Source organism: Dipteris shenzhenensis, chromosome 10, assembly GCF_047967505.1.
Source record: "Dipteris shenzhenensis isolate YYH24624 ecotype China chromosome 10, Dip_SZ_1.0, whole genome shotgun sequence".
NCBI classification, from domain to species: domain Eukaryota; kingdom Viridiplantae; phylum Streptophyta; class Polypodiopsida; order Gleicheniales; family Dipteridaceae; genus Dipteris; species Dipteris shenzhenensis.
The window spans coordinates 54,356,199-54,380,240 of record NC_141605.1 but is presented as its reverse complement, the minus strand read 5'-3'; positions in this window follow the sequence as shown (position 1 = coordinate 54,380,240).

Genomic DNA, 24,042 nt, shown 5'->3' with positions numbered 1-24,042 from the left:
TGTGGTCCTAGGGTAGTTACTAAAAGTACAAGTAGGAATGTTGTAACAATCGTAGATTGAATGTCTTATATAAATCTTGAAGAGAGAGCACATTCTTGATTCTTTTTTAATATTGCTTATACTTAGAGCTACTTATTGATGTTGTGCTACAAGGTAGCTAATTCAAATCTACTTGTTAAGAGTTGTGGTTGCAACTCAAGTAGTGTAAATGATTTTATTTCCTTGTTAAACTTTGAATGTTGTAACAATAGGTTGATTGTAGCTCTAACTACTTGCCACACTTTCCACAACACATCATTCATTGTAGAGTGTGCACAATAGAACTTTAAGACTTGTGAGCTTGAACATCGAGAATTGCCTTTGTGTGTTGTAATTGTCTCTTTATGAGACTTGTCCTTTTCTTTCTTTTAAATATAATAATGGTAAGAATGTAAAATTGTAGATCGAGTGTTTTATGTGACTCATGAGTCTTGAAGGGAGAACATTCTTCAATCTTATTAAATATTTTGCATCTTTGCCTTCTAGCATCCTATGTTTCCTTTGAGTAATTGACAGGTGACATCTATTCACTTGATTACTTCCGATCTATTACCACATGTCGCCAAGTAAAAAGACAATCTTGTATTTCTATTTTCATTAAGACTAGAGTAGCCTCATTTTGTAAGACACTTATGGAGGATGTGTTACATTGTCAATTAGTAGTTCAAACAACACCTTATCTTTGGTTAAATCAAATGGATATCTCTACTCTAATTTCTTATCCAAGCACATGGAAGGAGAACATGATCATGCTTTTGGTAATTTTCAATCGTCGCAACAACATTAATCTTGATCATGCTAGAATTTTTATTAGTTTGAATATTGCAAGTTCAACAGGTCAGCTTTTAGAATATTTTCATTGGGATCTTCCACATCGATTCTCCCAAATGTGATGAATTTACACGAGAAGTAAATTTGAACATTCTACATGGCAAGGGATAGATGATAACATTATAGTTATGGCAATGATAATGGGCTAGTAACCTTGCTCTTGGAATCATTGTGCAAAATCCATCTATTATTGAACCGCAGCCTATAGGGCCTTCTTTAACCTATAGGGCCTTCACAAGCAGGTTGTACTTAGTGGCTTAGTTAATATGCCACCTAGGTTAGCTGAGTCTGGTTTGAGACCCACATATAGGGTTCATCTATTCCTTTTGTACTAAGAGAGAGTTCTTTTTGGCTTTCACAACTAAGAAGAGGAAAACTGTTTTCAGCCTCCACCTTTGTGTCTATTCCCCCATTGTGTATGTGAGAAGGCTACAAGCGAGACTCCTTACCTCTCTCCCACTCTCTTCACATGGTATCAGAACTCAGTTCGTGGTAAGGAGCTCAAGGAAGCAAACCAAGTTTGCAGTGTCTTGGTAAGAGGATCAGTGTTGCTTTCCTTTTGCGAGTTTGGGAGCAAATCTCTACAGGTAGCATAGCTGGAAAGTGCAAGAGTGCACTGTCTCAGATTGGGACGCCCTTCGCAGTGCGACGAGAGGGCAGTATATGCTACGGGTATGGGCAAAGCCCTTTGGTGACATTATATTTTTGATTCGAGGCCATTTCAGGGCCCATTTTGGTGGCGGAAGTTTTTCGCAGGCACTCAGAAAGGTGCCTTATTTTTGCTGTGCGACCACTGTTCTACAGGTCGGTGAAAATTTGTCGCAAAAATTGCATCGTATGCCTATGCGCAGAGATATTGGGAGTGACAGAATCATTCTTATTGCCTGTTGATGCAAAATCGTCACTAGGAAGTGACTGTGTGGTCAAATACCACTTTCATCAGTTTTGCAGATTTGCCCTTGTGAGGCAGAAGTTGTGTTTTTTGCAGTGACAGAATATTTTTGCAGTGTTCTGTAATGGCGTCTGATGCTCTTTCATAGATAGTCATTGAAAAGCTTGACAAGAACAACTTCCCAGCATGGAAGGACAAATTTCCTTAAGAGAAAAGGCTATTGGGAGTTCATTATTGGAGCTGAACAAGAACCAGTTATTCCTAATGTTCCCAATCAACAGGAGTTGCAGGCATTTAAAGGCTGGCATGAGAGAGCCAAGAAAGTTATGTACTGGCTGTCTATCAGTATTTCAGATTCTATGATTATGCATATTCAGGATGCAAGCACGCCGAAGGAGGCATGGATACTTTGTTAAAAATGTATAGCACAAATATGCAAGCTAGGAAAATGTAGCTCAAGTAGGAGTTGCATAATGTGCAAAGAGAAAATATGAGCATCAATGACTACCACTTGAAGGTGAAGAAGATTGCAGATGCACTTGCTTCCATTGGGTCACCAGTGGAAAATGATGATTTAGTTTCTGTGACCTTGAATGGTCTAGGAAAGGATTATGCATAGTTCCGGACATCCATTGCCATCCGTGAGAATTTTCTTGATTTTGGGGAGTTGATTTCCCTTCTAATTTCTAAAGAGCAGAGAAATGGTGGTGCATCTTCTTCAGGAGGAACTTCAAAAGAAGTTTTCTACTCAAATGCTGGAAGAGGTAGAGGCTGAGGTAGAGCAGGCCGATCTGGAGGCCATGGCAGAAATTAGAATATGCAGCAAATTCAAGAAAACCAGTCCTATGCAGGAGGACATGGTAACCTTAGAGACAGGGGTAGCCAAAGAGGTCATGGTCGATGGCAGAGAGGCCAAAATGCAAACAACAATAATGAATGCTACTACTGTGGTAAAATGGGTTATATGGCTAAAGACTGCTACAAAAAGCAGAATGGCATCATGAATAGAAAATTGCTGCAAGGCAATTATGCATCCTCTAGTAAACAGGGTGATGACAGAAATGAGCATTTGTTTATGGTGCAGCACATGACCAATTCTGTGACAAGTGCAGAAGAAAGCAATGATGTGTGGTATGTTGACTTAGGTGCGTCAAACCACATGACAGGTCATGCAGAATGGATGCAGGATGCAAGGAAAATGGAAAGACCAGGATTTGTGGAGACTGTCTTACGTATTTCATGTCCCAAATATCACCAAGAACTTGGTTTCTGTTGGTCAAATGGTTGAGCAGGGCTTGCAGGTCAGATTTAATCCTCATGGATGCTTTGTTGAGGATATGAAAAATAAAGATTGCTTGATAGCAAAAGGGAAGAAGAAGGGCAGGATGTTTATGTTGGATGCAAACATGCCTAAATTGAGTGCAATAATGTTTGCACATGGGACCAGTGTAGTTGTAGATATTGATATCTGGCATAAATGCATTGGTCATGTTAATGTACAACGACTTAAATAAATGCAGGCCCAAAATATTGTTGCAGGATTGCCTAAGTTCAAGGTTGCAGAAATGCATAAGGTATGTGAAGCCTGTCAATTTGGAAAACAGGCAAGGAAACCATTTCCTAGACATGTTCAAGAGAGTAAGAGGCCATTGGAATCAATCCACTCTGATGTGTGGACTACTAAAGCTGCATCTATTGGAGGCTGTCATTATTTTGTCACTTTTATTGATGACTACAGCAAAAAAGATTGGGTCTATTTTATGAAAAAGAAAAGTAAAGTGTTTGGGCATTTCAAAGCTTTTAAAGCTATGGCTAAAAAAGAAACAGGCCTACAAATAAAATGCCTAAGGTCAGATGGAGGGGGAGAGTACCTCTCAAATGAGTTTGCAAGGTTCCTGCAGGAGCATGGCATAAAGAAGCAGTATTCATGCAGTCATACCCCACAGGAAAATGGACTTGCAGAAAGGAAAAACATGCATATTGGAGAGGTATCTCATGCCATGCTCAACGAAAAAGACCTGCCAGATTATTATTGGCCTAAAGCAGTTGCTACACTAGTCTACATAATGAACAGGACTCCCATTGCAGCAATACATGGCATGACGCCAGAGGAGAGGTATACTGGTAGGAAACCAGATATTTCTCATTTGAAAGTTTTTGGTTGCATTGCCTATGTTCATGTGCTAGATGATTTGAGATCCAAGTTGGATCCAAAAGCTGAAAAGTGCATCTTTATTGGTTATTCTCTGCAGCAGGAAGGGTATAGATGCTATAACCCTTCAACTCGTAAGTTTACAGTGAGCAGAGATTTTGTTTTTGATGAGATGAGCAGATAGTATAAACCAGTAAATGTGATTGATGATGTAGATGCACAAAATGGTAACGCTGCATAGAATTCACAGCAGCAATCATAAAATATAAGTGGACCTGTAGTGTCCTCTAGCAGTGGTTCACATACTTCACCATGGACAGGCAGATTGAGATCAGGAGAATCTCCTCAAAGCAATCCAGATAGTGATATGCAAGTATCATGAAAGGGAAAAGAGAAAGTAGATCAGCCCATGGTTGATGTGAATGCAGGTCACTCTTATGTGGATGGTGAATCCAGTTGCTCAGTTTAGAGCCTTGATGATGAGTTGGGTATTCCTTCTATTGTTACACCTGGAGTAAGGAAGACAAGGGATGTTTTGAGAGCACCTGGTAGTGAGCCTATTTTGCACAGGTCTACCAAAGTTAAATATCCTGTGGATAGGCTGAAATCTAATGGATTTGTAGCCATTCACTATGCCTATATGGTCAAAGTGATACATGAACCAGAACCCACTTCTTTTGAGCAAGCCATGGGGAAAGAAAAATGGGAGAAAGCCATGGATGAAGAAATAGATGCCTTGGTAGCAAATGCTACATGGGAATTGGTGCCTTTGCCTAAAGACAAGAATGCAATTGGCTGCAAGTGGGTCTATAAGGTGAAGCACAATGCAGATGGTTCTGTGAGCAGATACAAGGCAAGATTAGTTGTCAAGGGGTATGCACAGACATATGGCATTGATTATGAAGAAACATTCAATTCGGTTGCAAGGATGGCAACCGTAAGAGCAGTCATTGTTATGGCTGCATCAAAGGGATGGTCTTTACATCAGATGGATCTAAAGAATGCCTTCTTGCATGGTGATTTGCAAGAAGAGGTCTATATGGAGCAGCCACCAGGTTATGTGTATGCTGTTCATATTGAGTTTGTTTGCAAGTTGAAGAAAGCCTTGTATGGCTTGAAGCAAGCACCCAGAGCATGGTCTGACAAGATAGGACAATATCTTGTCACTATTGGCTTTCAGATTTCCAGGGCAGATTTCTCACTTTATGTGAGAAAAACAGAGAAAGGTATTATGCTGCATGTCATTTATGTTGATGATTTGACATCACACGTGATAGTGATGAAGATAAACTTCATGTGAAATTGCTATTGAAGCAGAAGTTTGAGATGAAGGAGTTGGGAGAGCTGCGTTACTTCTTGGGCATTGAGGTGATTAGATCCACAAGTCGGATATGGCTCTTGCAGAGGTAGTATCGATTGGAGATACTGTCCAAATATGGGATGACAGGTTGTAAGCCTATTTCAGTTCCTTTGGAGCAGAATGTGAAGTTGAGCGCAGATGCAGGTGAGCTTCTGGAAGACCCTCATATGTATAGACGCATAGTAGGAAGTTTGATTTATATGACTATTACCAGGCCAGATTTGAGCTATGCTGTTGGGTTGGTAAGTCAGTTTATGTAGGCTCCAAGGAAACCGCATTTGGATGCGGTTAGACACATACTGAGGTATGTGAAGTCCACATTGCAGTATGGACTATTTTATGAGACTGGGGTTCGGATACAATTGCATGGATACACTAATGCTGATTGGGCTGGTAGTATTTCTGATAGATGATCTACCAGTGGATATGTGTTCTCTTTTGGGAGTGCTGCAGTCACTTGGAGCAGCAAGAAACAGCCTACAGTTGCCCTGTCAAGCACAGAGGCTGAGTACAAGGGTGCAACAATGGCTGCATGTGAGGTATCTTGGTTGCGTAAGCTACTTTATGATATGGGCCAGTTGTCATTTATTGTGACAACATGAGCAGTATACACTTGGAAAATAACCTAGTCTATCATGCTAGAACAAAGCACATTGAGGTGCATTATCACTATGTGTGGGAGAAGGTTCTAGTAGGTTCTATTGATCTAGTTTATGTCAGCACAGAGGATCAGGTAGTTGACATATTCACAAAGGCATTGGGTGCAGAGAAGCTACACAAGTTTCGAGACCTGCTTGGTGTGCAAGAATTGGGATTGAGCTCGAGGGGGAGTGTTGAGATATCGAGCTCCACTCGTAATATGCCAGGGTGACTGTTGTGCATTTATGTCACCGACTTGTTAGCTGTAGATGCGGTCGGTACACCACCCATGAATAATAGCTGGATGACAGCTATCTTTATGTACTCTAGTTAGTGGCTCAATTAGTATGCCACCTAGGTTAGCTGAGTTTGGTTTGAGACCCACATATAGGGTGGACCTGCTTGACTCTTTGTAACATTGGATCCCATCTTTGTGCGCATTTCTTATCTTTTCTCCTAATCCGATGCAGTGCTTTTCTCCCATGATCTTTTCTCCTCATGATTTTAACCAATGCTGATCTTTTCTCCTCATGCTTGACAAGACTTGGTTTGGAAAATGTCGACCTTTCAATTGGGCACTTTTGATCTTAGATCCTTTGTTGGTGTTGCATCAACATCCCATGATTTTACCCATTTTCTAGATCAAGTCTTGTCAAGCATTTGAGTAAGGCCACATGCTTTTGTCTTATCCATATTTACTTTATCAACTAAAACGACGTCTGAATGAAATAAGGAAAGTAGCTGAGAGAGCCACTTAACCTTTGACCATGTGGGTGACCATTTTGTCCAAGTGGGAATGCTTGCTCTTCTTTCCAAATAAGCGGTCACCACTAAGGATATTCCAACATATGTACTTTGTTATTTTATCCAGAATGAACCTTAGTGGTCTCCACCAAATGACACATATCTATTTTGTTGTTACTTTCTTCTAGCCTACTGTAATCTCTTTTCCTTGAAGGTTATCTTTCCTATTTCATATGTTGTACAAACATCCATGATGCACCACTAAAATGATAGATGGTGAAATCTATTGTCTTGAGGTCATAGATAGTTGGATCTTGAAGCACATTTGAGGATACATTGCTATCACCTCTACTTGTCCCTCGGCCATTCATACCTATATTGAGTACAATTATTAGTTTTTGAAGTGAAAAGCAAAAGTACTTCATTTCATGTGCTCTATTCATATCTCATACTAGATCGCAGATTCTGAACTTTTCAACTTCACCCCTTGGACGCACACCACACGAGGAGGGTGGATATTTATGTCACCTCTCGACGAGTTCAAGGATTTGGTGCTTGGTCCTCCGCTCATTACGGCTACCAATTGGCGAGATCTCTTTCTTGATCTTCATGTCAATCTTCAACTGATTGTACAATGCATTGCTCAAGGAGACGACGGGTGGGATGATATGAACACTTGCTTAAATTCCAGCCAAGTAGTAGGTGCATCTCCATGAAGCATAAGGTTGGTTTACCACTATAAATCATTGACACATTTTTTTACAAAACCTTTAAATTAGTAATCCACATAAAAATATTTACAATGAATGCAAAGCATATAAATACAATTTGACCACGATCAAATTTAATTACATTGCAAATTACCAACCTCTTCGAAAAAAGAGAATTGTATATTAGATATATACAATGTTTTTGGTATATTTTATTACAGTATGATTTCACTTTACAAGATTGTGTCTTGCTTTGGCTCCTCCACTTTTTGCAATATTTTTGCTCTCCTCTGAGGTTCCAGGATAGTGGGTTGTGGGAAGGTTTGTACAATTTTCATGACATCATAGACACCTATAATAGAAGCCCCATAGCAACAGCCACCAAAATCTTTCTATTAATGTTTCTCTAGTGCCAGATCTCACCTCACCAAAATACACTTATGCATGGATGGAGCTAAAGGCAAATGGACATCAGCTTTGAAATCATGGATGATTTTTTCCTATTAGTTTCGTTAAGAAGTGAAACTTTTATATTGGTGTCAAAAGTTTATGCCCTGACCAAAATAAAGGTTTGAAAATTTCACCAAGATTTGAAACTTTAATGAGAAAAAATCTAAAGTCTTGCCAGAATTTACAACTTTTTCTTTAAAATTCAAAAGAAAATATATAAAATTGTGATACTTTCTACAGATATTGTGAAACTAAAAAAACTAGCTTGATAAATTTTCGTCAAGATTTTATATTAATATATAAGTATAGCTTCGATAAAAACATCCATGTTTGAAAGTGCCCTGCATTATCAGCTTCCATGAGGTGAGAATGTAGGATGGATGTATGGCACTTGAGCATCCCCATATAGTGTCTTACTTGTGATTCCACGCCTATGTTGTCACCTCGCTCAATTGGGAATCTCAAGTCGGTATTAGTGCTTCATCTTACCTCAACTTCTTGATATATTCAATGTCAATTTAAAAACAAATATTCCCTATTTTCAATCGTAATATATAGAAGGGTTTGCATCAAAATCTCTTTTGTCATACCTTCCTCCTCTTCTTCCTCTTCTAACATAACGAGCTGACCCATGGAGGATGTTCCAACTACTTCTTGGCGGATCACAGCCACCTCTAAGCTTATCAATTCTTCCACCTTTGTAGTGTGTTTTCCTTTGTCCAAGGCTTTGCTGGACCACTCCAGAGCAAGGATGGCTTCTGCAATTACATTGATATTTTCCTCCACATCTCTTTCTTGCTCTACTGCAGGGGTGTCCACCACTAAAATCATCACACAATATGTTATTTCTAAGTACACAAAACCGATTCCTCTGGACCCATTTGAAGATCTAACTCCTCCTCCTTTGATATTTTTTACTAATGTTTTGGAATCAGGGATTTAAATATTCTATGCACCCTATGTTTAAAACTAGCATCAGTGTCGTAACTATGTATAAGGAGATTGGCAAGAACCCTTTCTACTCTTTCTATGTCTAAACTGATTAGGTATGGTATATTGATGTAATCTATCACCTCTCTTAAAATATCCATGTGCATATGTATGGTCACCATCACATTTATCTCGCGGTAAAATATCTCATATTACTTCTCCTCTCTACTCAAATACTCGGGGGGGTCACTCATCATATGTAACTCTATCACGTGAGTTCAACAAAAGGATATTTTTTATTTCTAAAATCTACATAAATAAATATACATAAGGGACTATTTTAAATAGTTTTGGAAAAAAATTACAGATTTGTATAGAAAAGGGGTACATTTTATTAATGAAAAATTTTACAGATAAGGGATTTTAAATATAGGCCTTGAACGCACGTGATATAGAGGGTTTGTATATAGTGACCCCCCCGAGCTCAAATAATGAGTAGAAGCCATGAAGTTGTGGTATGCCTCGTGAGGTGTGGCCATTGGAGGCCTGTGGAATTTGGTGTGAGTTGGGATTAAAGAGGTTGTTCCTAGGAGATGAGCACAATAAAGGCTATCTTTAGCCCTAGGGCCTTTATATAGTTGGATTTGGACTCTTTAAAACACTCTTAAAAGTCAAAGGTGACGTTTTATACAATTTGGTCAACAAAATATATTAGTGTATTTTTAGTAAACTTAGGAACCAAATTTCAAAGTTATCACCATGATTAGATACTAAAAAGCATGAGAATAATTTATGATGAAACTTTACACAATCAATATTCTAAAAGATTCAAAAAACTAATATAGAATCATTGTACGAAATACAAAAATTGTGAGCTCAACTTCACAAAAGACATATTAGCAAGAAATTTGGATGAAACTCAATTGCAGCAGCGAGTGGTAGATGTAGATTTAAGAGTTGTTTCTCCTAGAAGTGGTGTAGGGATTGTGGATGAGTAGGAGAATTGGTGATAAAGCCAAAGAGAATTGTGGATGAGTGGGAGAATTGCTGGTAAAGCCAAAGAGAACAACAATTTTTTTTGAAGTACTAACCTAATACTTAATTAGATAATTCTATTATTTTCAAATGTTTTTAGGAAAACATTCAATCACAAGTCTTTAAAAGAATGGTCATCTGACCCTATACTACTTCAACGATGCATTCGATTTTCACCCGAACCAAACCTTTAAAAGGAAGTACATCACCCAGTTTTTAGCCTAATAATACCTCTTGAAGGAGTTTTATACTCATCAGTAGTAGCGGGGGAAGTACGTCATGCAATGCCAAAAGTTTTATACATCACATAATGTATGAAAATACTTAAAATAATGGTCGTCTGGCCATGAAATTATTGTGTATTGTTCAAACAACACACTATTCAAAACTTTTGGACTTCTGTTAAGTCCAAATTCAAAAATGGACTTAAATAAGTCCAAAAATTATGAATACAATGGTAATGGTGTTGCTTTGGCTAAATTTAAAACCAAAGTTTAGTGAAAAATACAAGTATCTACTAAGCTTCTGTAAATACTTCTTATGATGAATATTTTGTTGATGATGAATAGATTGGTAATGAGAATATTTAAGATAACTTTCAATACCAAAGTGTGACAGGATAATTGCTTACTATGTTTAATCACTAGGTATACACTTTTAACATTAATCAAATCAGATAATTGTTGTAATTATTATAAAACTTACTATGTCTAATCACTCATATACAATTTTAAGATTAATCAAATATTTGTTATGATTAATCTATCGTTTGTTTGGAAGGGAATAATCAAACACTATCCATGAACTTTGTACTTTAAACTATCATTAAGTTTCTTAAAACATCAATAGATGACCAATTCTCTTAGAAAGGTGTTGTACATTTACACCTTCTTGGTGTAAAAATACACCCTTAAGTATAAATTGAAACTAATAAGCAACCTTTATAGACATTTTAAATAAGCATGCTGCCATCAAAACAAAACAAAAAAAAATATATTTTGTGTGCACATTGATGAGACCAAAAGTAATTTTCTTTATTCAAAGTCCAGATTCTATTTACAATGCTCTTAGCTTTCATCTTATTGAGTACCAAGCTCTTCAATACTAGGCCCTTGACTACCTGGGTCTTGACTCATAGGCTACTCTGGAGCTTGCGAGGCTATAAGCACAGAATCATCATTGCTACTACTAACTCTTCCTTACCAAGTTCTGGCTTATCATTACCTTCTGTTAAAGGTATGTATTGATATCGAGCTCCACTCGCGATATGCCAGGGTGACCGTTGTGCATTTATGTCACTGACTTGTTAGATACAGATGCGGTTGGTACACCGCCCACGAGCTGGATGACAGCTATCTTTATCTACTCTAGTTCGTGGCTCAGTTAGTATGCCACCTTAGTTAGTTGAGTTTGGTTTGAGACCCACATAGAGGGTTCTTCTATTTCTTTGTACTAGAGTTCTTTTGGCTTTCACAACTAAGAAGAGGAAAACTGTTTTCAACCTCCACCTTTGTGTGTATTCCCCCATTGTGTATGTGAGAAAGCTGCAAGTGAGACTCCTTCCCTCTATCCCACTATCTTCACATGGTATCAGAGCCTTGTTTGTGGTAAGGAGCTCAAGAAAGCAAACCAAGTTTGTGGTGTCCTGGTAAGAGGACTAGTGTTGCTTTCCTATTTCAAGTTTGGGAGCAAATCTCTGCAGGTAGCACAGCCAGAAGTGCAAGAGTGCACTGCTGTCTCAGATTGAGACGCCCTTCGCGGTGTGGCGAGAGCGCAGTATATGCTGCGAGGCCATTTCGGGGCCCGTTTTGAAGGCGGAAGTTCTTCGCAGGCACTCAGGAAAAGGCCCTATTTTTGCTGTGCGACCACTGCTCGGCTGGTCGGTGCAAAGTTGCCGCAGAAATTGCATCATATGCCTGTGTGCAGAGATATTGGGAGTTGCAGAATCATGCTTGTTGCCTGTTGATGCAAAATCGTCACTAGAAAGTGATTGTGTGGTCAAATACCACATTCGTCAGTTTTGCAGATCTGCCCGTGTGAGGCAAAAGCTGTGTTTTTCGCAGTGACAGAATATTTTGCAGTGTTTTGTAATGGCGTCTGATTCTCTTTCGCAGATTGTCACTGAAAAGCTTGACAAGAACAACTTCCAGGCATGGAAGTTTAGAATGACGAATTTCCTTATGGGAAAAGGCTATTGGGAGTTCATTATAGGAAATGAAGAAGAACCAGTTCTTCCTAATGTTCCCAATCAACAGGAAATGCAGGCATTTAAAGGATGGCATGAGAGAGCCAGAAAAGTTATGTATTGGCTGTCTATCAGTATTTCGGACTCTATGATTGTGCATATTCAGGATGCAAGTATGCCAAAGGAGGCATGGGACACTTTGGCAAAAATGTACAGCACAAATACACAAGCCACGAAAATGCAGCTCAAACAGAGTTGCACAATGTGCAGAGAGAAAATTTGAGCATAAATGACTACCACATGAAGGTGAAGAAAATTGCAGATGCACTTGCTTCCATTGGGTCGCCAGTGGAAGATGATGATCTAGTTTTTGTGACCTTGAATGGTCTAGGAAAGGATTATGCACAGTTCTGGACATCCATTGCCGTCCGTGAAAAATTTCCTGATTTTGAAGAGTTGTTTGCTCTTCTAATTTGTGAAGAGCAGAGAAATGGGGATGCATCTTCTTCAAGCGGAACTTCAAAAGAAACTGTCTTCTACTCAAATGTTAGAAGAGGTAGAGGCAGAGGTAGAGGAGGCCGATCTGCAGGCCATGGTAGAAATCAGAATATGTAGCAAACTCAAGAAAACCAGTCCTATGCAGGAGGACGTGGTAACTCTAGAGGCAGGGGGAGCCAAAGAGGCCGTGGTGGATGGCAGAGAGGCCAAAATGCAAATAGCAATGTTGAATGCTACTACTATGGAAGAATGGGACATATGTCTAAAGACTGCTACAAAAAGCAGAATGACATTATGAATGGAAAATTGCAGCAAGGCAATTATGCATCTTCCAGTAGATAGGGTGATGACAGAAATGAGCATCTATTTATGGTGCAACATATGACCAATTCTGTGACGAGTGCAGAAGAACGAAATGATGTGTGGTATGTTGACTCAGGTGCGTCAAACCACATGACAGGTCATGCAGAATGGATGCAGGATGCAAGGAAAATGGAAAGACTAGGATTTGTGGAGACTGGTGGTGATACTGCACATCCTATTGTGTAGATTGGTAAAATTCCTTTGTCTATGCAGGATGGGAAAAAGAAATATCTGTTTGATGTATTTCATGTCCCAAACATCACCAAGAACCTGGTTTCTGTTGGTCAAATGGTTGAGCAGGGCTTGCAGGTCAAATTTAATCCTCATGGATGCTTTGTTGAGGATATGAAAAATAACGATCGCTTGATAGCAAAAGGAAAGAAGAAGGGCAGGATGTTTACATTGGATGTGGACATGCCTGAATTGAGTGCATCAATGTTTGCACATGGGACCGGTGTAGTTGCAGATATTGATATTTGGCATAAACGCATTGGTCATGTTAATATACAGTGACTTAAATCAATGCAAGCCCAAAATATTGTTGCAGGATTGCCTAAATTCAAGGTTGTAGAAATGCATAAGGTTTGTGAAGCCTGTCAATTTGGAAAACAGGCAAGGAAACCATTTCCTAGGCATGTTCAAGAGAGTAAAAAGCCATTGGAATTAATCCACTCTGATGTGTGGACTACTAAAGCTGCATCTATTGGAGGCTGTCACTATTTTGTCACATTTATTGATGACTTCAGCAGAAAACTTTGGGTGTATTTTATGAAAAAGAAAAGTGAAGTGTTTGGGCACTTCAAAGCATTTAAAGCTATGGTTGAAAAAAAAACAGCCCTGCAAATAAAATGCCTAAGGTCAGATGGAGGGGGAGAGTACCTCTCAAATGAGTTTGCAAGGTTCTTGCAGGAGCATGGCATAAAGCAGCAATATTCATGCAGTCATACCCCACAGCAAAATGGAATTGCAGAAAGGAAAAACAGGCATATTGGAGAGGTATCTCTGGCCATGCTAAATGAAAAAGATCTACCAGATTATTATTGGGCTGAAGCAGTTGCTACAGCAGTTTATATAATGAACAGGACTCCCACTGTAGCAATACATGGCATGATGCCAGAGGAGATGTATACTGGTAGGAAACCAGACATTTCTCATTTGAAAATTTTTGGTTGCATTGCCTATGTCCATGTGCCAGATGAGTTGAGGTCCAAGTTGGATCCAAAAGCTGAGAAGTGCATCTTTATTGGTTATTCTCTGCATCAAAAAGGGTATAGATGCTATAACCCTTCTACACGTATAGATGCTTTCAGATTTCCAAGGCAGATTTCTCACTCTATGTGAGAAAAATAGAGAAAGGTATTATGCTGCTTGTCATCTATGTTGATGATTTGATCATCACAGGTGATAGTGATGAAGATATCCTTCATGTGAAAATGCTATTGAAGCAAAAGTTTGAGATAAAGGATTTGGGAGAGCTACGTTATTTCTTGGGCATTGAGGTGATTAGATCACCAAGTGGGATATAGCTCTTACAGAGGCAATATGGATTGGACATGCTGTCCAAATATGGGATGACAGGCTGTAAGCCTATTTCAGTTCCTTTGGAGCAGAATGTGAAGCTGAGCAAGGATGCAGGTGAGCTTCTAGAAGACCCTACTATGTATAGACGCATAGTAGAAAGTTTGATTTATATGACTATTACCAGGCCAGATTTAAGCTATGATGTTGGATTGGTAAGTTAGTTTATGTAGGCTCCAAGGAAACCGCATTTGGATGCGGCTAGACGCATACTCAGATATGTGAAGTCCACATTGCAGTATGGACTATTTTATGAGGCTGGGGTTCAGATACAGTTGCATGGATACACTGATGCTGATTGGGTTGGTAGTATTTCTGATAGACGATCTACCAGTGGATATGTGTTCTCTTTTGGGAGTGCTACAGTCACTTGGAGCAGCAAGAAACATCCTACAGTTGCCTTGTCGAGCATAGAGGCTGAGTATAGGGGTGCAGCAATGGCTGCATGTGAGGTAGCTTGGTTGCATAAGCTACTCTATGATATGCATCAGTCTATAGATGGGCCAGTTGTCATTTATTGTGACAACATGAGCAACATACACTTGGCAAATAACCCAGTCTATCATGCTAGAACAAAGCACATTGAGGTGCATTATCACTATGTGCAGGAGAAGGTTTTACTAGGTCTTATTGATCTAGTTTATGTCAGCACAGAGGATCAGGTAGCTGACATATTCACAAAAGCATTGGGCACAGAGAAGCTGCGCAAGTTCAGAGACCTGCTTGGTGTGTGCAGGAATTGGGATTGAGCTCGAGGGGGAGTGTTGAGATATCGAGCTCCACTCGCGATATGCCAGGGTGACCGTTGTGCATTTATGTCACCGACTTGTTAGCTACAGATGCGGTTGGTACACCGCCCACGAATAATAGCTGGATGACAGCTATCTTTATCTACTCTAGTTCGTGGCTCAGTTAGTATGCCACCTTAGTTAGTTGAGTTTGGTTTGAGACCCACATAGAGGGTTCTTCTATTTCTTTGTACTAGAGTTCTTTTGGCTTTCACAACTAAGAAGAGGAAAACTGTTTTCAGCCTCCACCTTTGTGTGTATTCCCCCATTGTGTATGTGAGAAAGCCGCAAGTGAGACTCCTTCCCTCTCTCCCACTATCTTCACAAGGTATGTCTTCCTTGCCTTTTCCACTCCCCTATCCTTCAACTGAGACTTTGGGTGGCTTACTGGGTTTTAATTTCAAGGGGCCTATTTCCACTTCTATAGCCTTGCCTTTTCCTGCGACATGGTGGACTACTTTTTGCCTTCTCGTATGATGAGTGGAACCTCCTTGACTCTTTGGGATACTAGATGCCCCTGCATCTTTGTGCACAATTGTTTTCATTGTGCCTCATTGAATGTAGAGCTATCATCCTCCTCATAACTTGAGCTAGAGTTATCACTCTCTAAGTCACTACCATCCTTTTCCCCTTTGTCTTCTTTGTTGATATTTTCTTCTTTTCGAAGACGGTAGTGCAGCTTTATTATGTGTCAAAAAACTGGATTTGATGGGTGGTATCAATGGCATCTATATTTATACCATCATGTAGTAGACACCCATTCGGTACAATGCTACCATCCATCCATCTTTAAGGAAGTTTTCTACCATCTCCACTATCCAATGGCTCTCTAGAATCCACCATTGATGCATCGAATTTAGCCTCTTTTTCCTGAATCTAATGAAGCTTGAGAAGTTTTTTTGGAACTTCAATTAAACACACTAAGAAAGGTAGTAAGGATGTAATTGGAGTGCCTTCTAGTATGCTCAGGTGATGATGCAAGACTATACCATGGAATACTTTTGTAACTAAGTACCCAAATCCCAATGCCAAACTGGCATATAGAGCATCCCTTTGTGATTTTTTCACAAAAAAGAATAACGTTGATCTTTTCTTGTCCCTAGAAGGACCATTTATGATAAACCGCACAAGGTCAACTATCCCTATGAAAGGACATTTATGATAAACCATACAAGGTCAACTATCCCTGATACTCTAAGGTAATCTATGAAAAATACACATGGATTCTCCCACGCATCAGTGCTCATTCCCATGAAATACTATGTATCAATGCTTGTATCTTCCTCTGATAATAGGATATCATAAGAGAAGATGAAAGAAGAACTAGGTGTTCTAAGTATGCAGGGTTTTGAGGCTTTTTGTCACCTACAGATATATTGGTGTTTTTGTTTGTAGTATAAGTGTAGATTAGGACCTCAGGTTGTATTATGTGGGCTTAAGTGTGGGAAGCCAACATTTCACATGCTTGTGTGAAAGGAACGTTCATCAACATGGTCAGGGTAATGAAGGCTTTTGCCTCCATTAGGTATTTAAAGGTTTAGAAAACGTTTAAGGGTTAGAAGGAGGTTTAGGGTTCAGTCAGAGTTCTAGGATTTAGAAGGGGTTCCAAGGTTCAGAAGAGGTTCCAGAGTTTAGAAGGGGTTTCAGGGTTAGAAGGATGATCCAAGGGTCAGAGTAGAGTACATGGTGGAGAACTCATCCCCCTCATAGATCATGGAGGTCAAGGGTTGAGGAACTAATCTAAGAGGTTAAGGGTTTAGGGGGAGCATAGGAGTGGGAGAGGAAGAAGGTGTAAGACCATGGGAGTGGAGGAGAGAGAGGACAAGGGAGGAGGAGAAGGAGAGGAGGAGTTGCAAGGTTGGAGGAGAGGGGAGTAGGGGGCAAGGTTAGGACATGCTTTTAAATGTGGAGTGCAAGGGAGCATGGACACTTGGAGACGATTGCATGGAACACCAAAGTAGAACTCAACAACGTGCAAACAGTTTGGGCTTCATTCCATTATGGGATATTTATACAAGTTATAGAGCTTCTCTCTCTGCATGTAAGAATTGTAAGTCTTTCTCTCTCTACATGTAGAACTTGCAGCTAGGATGCGCACATAGAAGTTGCAGGATGCATGTAGGAACTACATGTGGGAATCGTATGTAGAACTTGCATATTGCATGTAGAAATCGTATGTAGAACTTGCATGTAGAACATGCATGTTGGATTCCTAAGAGAGATTATTCCTAGCCTTATGCAAATACAAGTGAAGCTTTGCCGCCACCTCGGCCGCCGCTACTCTATACACACATTCTATGCTACTTATGTCCATGTTGACATAGAGTCAACATGGTTGTTCTAGGTATACAGGGTTCCAAGGCTTTTTGTCACCTACAAATATATCGGTGTTATCGTTTGTAGTATAATTGTAGCTTAGGACCCCAGGTCATATTCTAGTGAGAGATGTAGACTTAAGTCTGGGACATGATTGTGTGAAAGGAATGTTCATCAACATGGTGGGGGTAATGAAGGATTTTTTCTCCATTGGGGGCTAAAAGGTTTCAAAAGAGTTTAAGCATTAGAAGGAGATTCAAGGTTTAGAAGGGGTTCTAGGCTTCAGAAGAGGTTCTAAGGTCCAAACAAGGTTCCAAGGTTCAGAAGGGGTTCAAGGTTAGAAGGAGAATCCAAGGCTCAGAGTAGAGTACATTGTGGAGAACTCGTCTCCCTCATAGATCATGGAGCTCAAGGGTTGATGAACTAATCTAAGAGGGTAAGGGTTTAGTGGGAGCATAGGAGTGGCTTTCTCACATACACAATGGGGGAATACACACAAAGGTGGAGGCTGAAAACAGTTTTCCTCTTCTTAGTTGTGAAAGCCAAAAGAACTCTAGTACAAAGAAATAGGAGAACCCTATATGTGGGTCTCAAACCAAACTCAGCTAACTAAGGTGGCATACTAACTTGGCCATGAACTAGAGTACATAAGGATAGCTGTCATCCAGCTATTATTCATGGGTGGTGTACCAACCGCATCTCCAGCTAACAAGTCAGTGCCATAAATGCACAACGGTCACCCTGGCATATCGTGAGTGGAGCTCGATATCTCAATAGTATCATCACTAGTCTCCACAAATCCTGGTCTTTCCATTTTCCTTACATCCTGCATCCATTTTGCATGACCTATCATGTGGTTTGATGCACTTGTCACAGAATTGGTCATGTGCTGCACCATAAACAAATGCTCATTCTTGTCATCACCCTGTCTACTAGAGGATGCATAATTGCCTTGCTGCAATTTTCCATTCATGATGTCATTCTACTTTTTGTAGTAGCCTTTAGCCATATGACCCATTTTACCATAGTAGTAGCATTCAACATTGTTGTTTGCATTTTGTCCTCTCTACCATCCTCCATGACCTCTTTGGCTCCCCCTGCCTCTAAGGTTACCACGTCCTCCTCCATAGGACTGGTTTTCTTGAATTTGTTGCATATTCTGATTTTTGCCATGGCCTCCAGTTCGGCTTGCTCTACCTCTGCCTCTACCTCTTCCAGCATTTGAGTAGAAGACAGCTTCTTTTGAAGTTCCTCCTGAAGAAGACACACCACCATTTCTCTGCTCTTCAGAAATTAGAAGAGCAATCAACTCCCCAAAATCAAGAAAATTCTCACGGATGGCAATGGATGTCCAGAACTATGCATAATCCTTTCTTAGACCATTCAAGGTCACAGAAACTAAATCATCATCTTCCACTGGCGACCCAATGCAAGCAAGTGCATCTGGAATCTTCTTCACCTTTATGTGGTAGTCATTGATGCTCATATTTTCTCTCTCCACATTATGCAACTCCTGCTTGAGCTAAATTTTCCTAGCTTGCGTATTTGTGCTATACATTTTTGTCAAGGTATCCCATGCCTCCTTTGGCGTGCTTGCATCCTGAATATGCACAATCATAGAATCTGAAGTACTGAGAGACAGCCAGTACATAACTTTTCTAACTCTCTCATGCCATCCTTTAAATGCTTGCAACTTCTGTTGATTGGGAACATTAGGAATAACTGGTTCTTGTTCAGCTCTAGTAATGAACTCCCAATAGCCTTTTCCCTTAAGGAAATTCGTCATTCTAAACTTCCATGCTGGGAAGTTGTTGTTGTCAAGCTTTTCAGTGACAATCTGTGAAAGAGCATCAGACGCCGTTACAGAACACTGCAAAAATATTCTGTCACTACAAAAAACACAACTTCTGCCTCACAAGGGCAAATCTGCAATACTGACCACACAGTCACTTCCTAGTGACGATTTTGCATCAACAGGCAATAAGAAAATTCTCTCTCTCCCAATATCTCTGTGCATAGGCATACGATGCAATTTCTACAACAACTTTTCACCAACCTGCAGAACAATTGTCACACAACAAAAATAGGGCACCTTTCTGAGTGCCTGCGGAAAACTTCCGCCACCAAAACGCGCCCCGAAAGGGCCTCAAATCAAAAAAATAATGTCCCCGCAATGGCCCCGTAGCATATACTACCCTCTCGCCACACCACGAAGGGCATCCCAAACTGAGACAGTGCACTCCTTCACTTCTTGGCTATGCTACTTGTAGAGATTTGCTCCCAAACTCGAAAAAGGAAAGCAACACTAATCCTCTTACCAAGACACAGTGAACTTGGTTTGCTTTCTTGAGCTCCTTACCATGAACTGTGCTCTGATACCATGTGAAGAGAGTGGGAGAGAGGTAAGGAGTCTGACTTGCAGCTTTCTCACATTCACAATGGGGGAATATGCACAAAAGTGGAGGCTAAAAACAGTTTTCCTCTTCTTAGTTATAAAAGAAAAAAGAACTCTCTCTTAGTACAAAAAGGATAGATGAACCCTATATGTGGGTCTCAAACCAAACTCAGCTAACTAAGGTGGCATACTAACTGAGACACTAACTAGAGTACATAAAGATAGATGTCATCCAGCTATTATTCATGGGTGGTGTACCAACCGCATCTGCAACTGTGACATAAATGCACAACAGTCACCCTGGCATATCACGGAGCTCGATATCTCAACACGAACTGCATGTAGGAATCATATGTAGAACTTGCATGTTGCATGTTGCATGTAGTTGCATGTAGGAATTATATGTAGAACTTGTATGTAGAATTACCCATCTCGGGTTATGGACTATTGTGATCACAAAGTTGGGATGCCATGCGTGTAATCCAATGGTTATAGAACTTATGGCGTGCCAAGCAATCCTACTATAATTCTTTTGCACCATACAATATATACTCTATTTTTAGAAAGCTTATATCCAGCATTTTTTAAGACAGAGATATGTAGCTTGCTTCTAAGAAGATGACTCTTTGATAGAGTCTGCTGACATCCATTGGGATTAAAACTGAGTGTAGGCAAATGCGGTCAATGTGGTTGGGCACCTCTAGAATGTATTCCAAGGTTTTGCAAAAGATAGCACTTTGTCAAAGGATGTGGTCGATATTGCCTCACATTTTGGTCTCATGCTATTGAAGTGCTTGTATTAGTGTGCCTTGGATGTTCCATTCTACACCAAAGTATGGCTCGATCATTGGCCAATTAATGGTGTGATCCTCACCCAAATTGTGTATGTTAGCCTCCCATATGTGCCATCGTGGAATTGCATAGAACTTGGGATGGATTCTAAGTCATGGAGGTGCACAGAGGTATTCTTTCAAGAAGTTTACATCAAAGAGCTTGGAGTGGAACCAATCAGGTTGGGGATTCAACTTGCGGATCCAAGCTTTAGTAATTTGGTGCTGATGAAGGTTGTTAGGAAACTTTTTCAAGGTCCATCCACCTCGAGTTTTCATATCTAGATGTTTGTTACAGAAATCCTTGATGAGGTTACCTGAAGTGGTATTACATCATAATCATACCCATTATTGGAATGTATCATGAGAGTGCGATCCAGATTATCTAGACCTTGATATTCAAAATAAAAAACTGAGTCCATTTTTGTTGATGGTAGCACAAATAGTGTCGGAGGTGATGGCAGTGCATGGTGAGAATCTGGGGACATGGGGGAGTAATATGGAAGAGTGTTAGTTGTAGAAGTGGAATTGGAGGAGAGGGGGGAAATAATTGGGAAAATGGTTTGAGAAGCTTGGTAATCCTCAGGGGTATGTGAAGATAGTGGGAGAGAGGGAAGGAGTCTCACTTGCAGCTTTCTCACATACACAATGGGGGAATACACACAAAGGTGGAGGCTAAAAACAGTTTTTCTCTTCTTAGTTGTGAAAGCCAAAAGAACTCTAGTACAAAGAAATAAAAGAACCCTATATGTGAGTCTCAAACCAAACTCAGCTAACTAAGGTGGCATACTAACTGAGCCACGAACTAGAGTACATAAGGATAGCTGTCATCCACATGGGCGGTGTACCAACCGCATTTGCAGCTAACAAGTCAGTGACATAAATGCACAACGGTCACCCTAGCATATCACGAGTGGAGTTCGATATCTCAACAGGGTAGGATCAGTGAGGAAAGGGAAAAAGTTAGGTGTGAGGGGCTAGTAAGTTTGTGACTGTTGGGTTAGTCAAACGTGGTGAGAGACATGAGCAAAGAGACAATGAAGGGAGTAGATATTTGGCTGGAGCTTAGGGAAGGTTAAGAGGCTGGTAGTAGCAAGGGTAAGTGAGGCTATGAGATTGGCATAGAGAGTGGTTAGATATGGCAAGTTAGATATGAGATAGGCCATGCCATCCTATGACACTTCTTTTTGTTGGTGCAATGGGATCATCAGCAGCTGCTGTTGCAAGGGTGGGATGTTGGTTATGTCATGCACTATAGATAAGAGTAATGGATTTTGTAGCAATGGAAACAAACCAATGACCCTGAGGGGAGGACTACCCATGAGGCATACATATTCTATGAAAGCATCCATCCTTAGTGCAGTAAATCAGGCATGTGTGGACATGTAGAAGATATTTTTTTCATCTTTGGACAAGTCTTGGAAAATTTCGCACAAAGTTTTTGCCCCTATGGAACATTCCCATTCCATGTTTGGATGATTAGATATGATTTTGAGTTGGAGTTGTTTCCATTGGATAAGAGCTCGTGCTCTGAGATGATCTTCAGCTTGTACACCACCGTCGTGCACTATAGTGGGACTTCATTTGTGGTGTCCTCGATTGCCTCATTTTTTTGCACTAGCTAGTAGCAATTGGAGTTCAAGCGTGAGATGGCTATCTTCAAGGATTGCATCTCATCTATTTTTTCCTTATACTTATGGTAGATGGATGTATATGCAACCTTAAGCTTTTTCATTTGCAAGGTGACCTGTGCTTGTTAATGAATGGCTTTATTTTGGTATTCAACCACTAGTCCAAGGCCTGAGCTTTTGCCTCTGTATTGGTGGAAAGTTGGTATTTTAATAATTGGCATTCCCTTGTAAGCTCCTCAATGCTGAAAGTGTGTGTCGCCAAAGATTATTGCATCTCTTCAAAATTTTCTTGGAAATCCTAGATCTCTTCTTCTTTGTGGACTACAGTGAGCCAAGCTTGTGCATGCTCCTCCGTTTGTTGAGCATGTGCTAATGTCAAGTGGTCATAAGAGGTATGTAGTATTTTTTAGCTTGAAGTGCTGCTGTCACATCAGCTATATTTGGCTCTAGTTGATGGTGAAAGTCATATCCCACACTACCTTCTCTTGAGCTTAAAGAGCTTGGTTCATGTGCACTTTTTCAAAATCTTTCTCATCTATTTGGGCCCGAAATGCCGTGACAATATCTGTTGAGATTCCATGGAATTGGTCTTAGATGTCTGCTACTAATAGTTTGTCTTTCCAATTCTCGAGCATGTTCCTCCTTGGCCAAGCTCATTGAATAGTTCTGACATTTGAAGCATTGGTTGGCTTGATGGTGATGAGAATTGGAAGAATTGTTGATACAATTGGTGCCCATGTATCCATCCAAAGGATTATATAGTATTGGATGGGAGTTGCTCAATTGGTAGGTCAGCCACTTGGGTACAATAGTCGTATTGATGATTTGGCACTAGATGTCCTTGTGGTTCATTAATTGGCATGATGTCCACAGGTGGTGTTGGAACTGATGTAGCCTTTGGTTCTTATTTCTACTATTGATAGAGATATATTGGTTATAACCATGCACCCAATTGTAGCATCTTGGGGAAAATTCCTCATTTTCTACCTCCCTAATAGGCATGTCTTATGAGGTATCCACATTTTTCAATGTGGTAATAGGAGAAGATGTTGATGGCTTCCACACAAGTGATAAGAGGATGTCTAGATCCTCAATAGGCTGTGGCAATAAAGGGAGAGTCATTTCTTTTTCTTGTACCTCCTTACTAATGATTACTGCCAATAAGTGAGGAATCTTACATTTTTTGCCAGATGAACCATCGAGTTTCTTGGTGAAGAATATCACCAAATGCTACATTCAGACTTGCTTTAGCTGCCTATTGAGAAAAAAAAATGTGTGGAGTGAGAGGGAGTTGATTCTTGACCCCCAGGACTGTAGATAGGAACGTCACTACTTCCTTGAGTTGAGGGTCGATGATTGTGCAAACTAGTATCCCATCCCTATTGAACTTGGTGCCCTTGGTGGAGGAGAGGCTGTATTTCAAGAAATTTGGCATTGGCAGGCCTTGTGGGGTATTTTCCCCCTTTAGTTGGGAGTGAGAATGCCCTCTAGATCACTATAGTATCGAGTATAATACTAATTTGACTCTAATTTACAGTGATGGTGCTGTATTTGCCAACCTACATGCATCACTTGAGTGGTAAGAATGGGCAAATTCTTGGATGTATGTGGTCATCGTAGTATTTTCCTTCAAGGATTGTAGGCGATCAAACAAAAATCCAAGTCCCCTTTGTTCT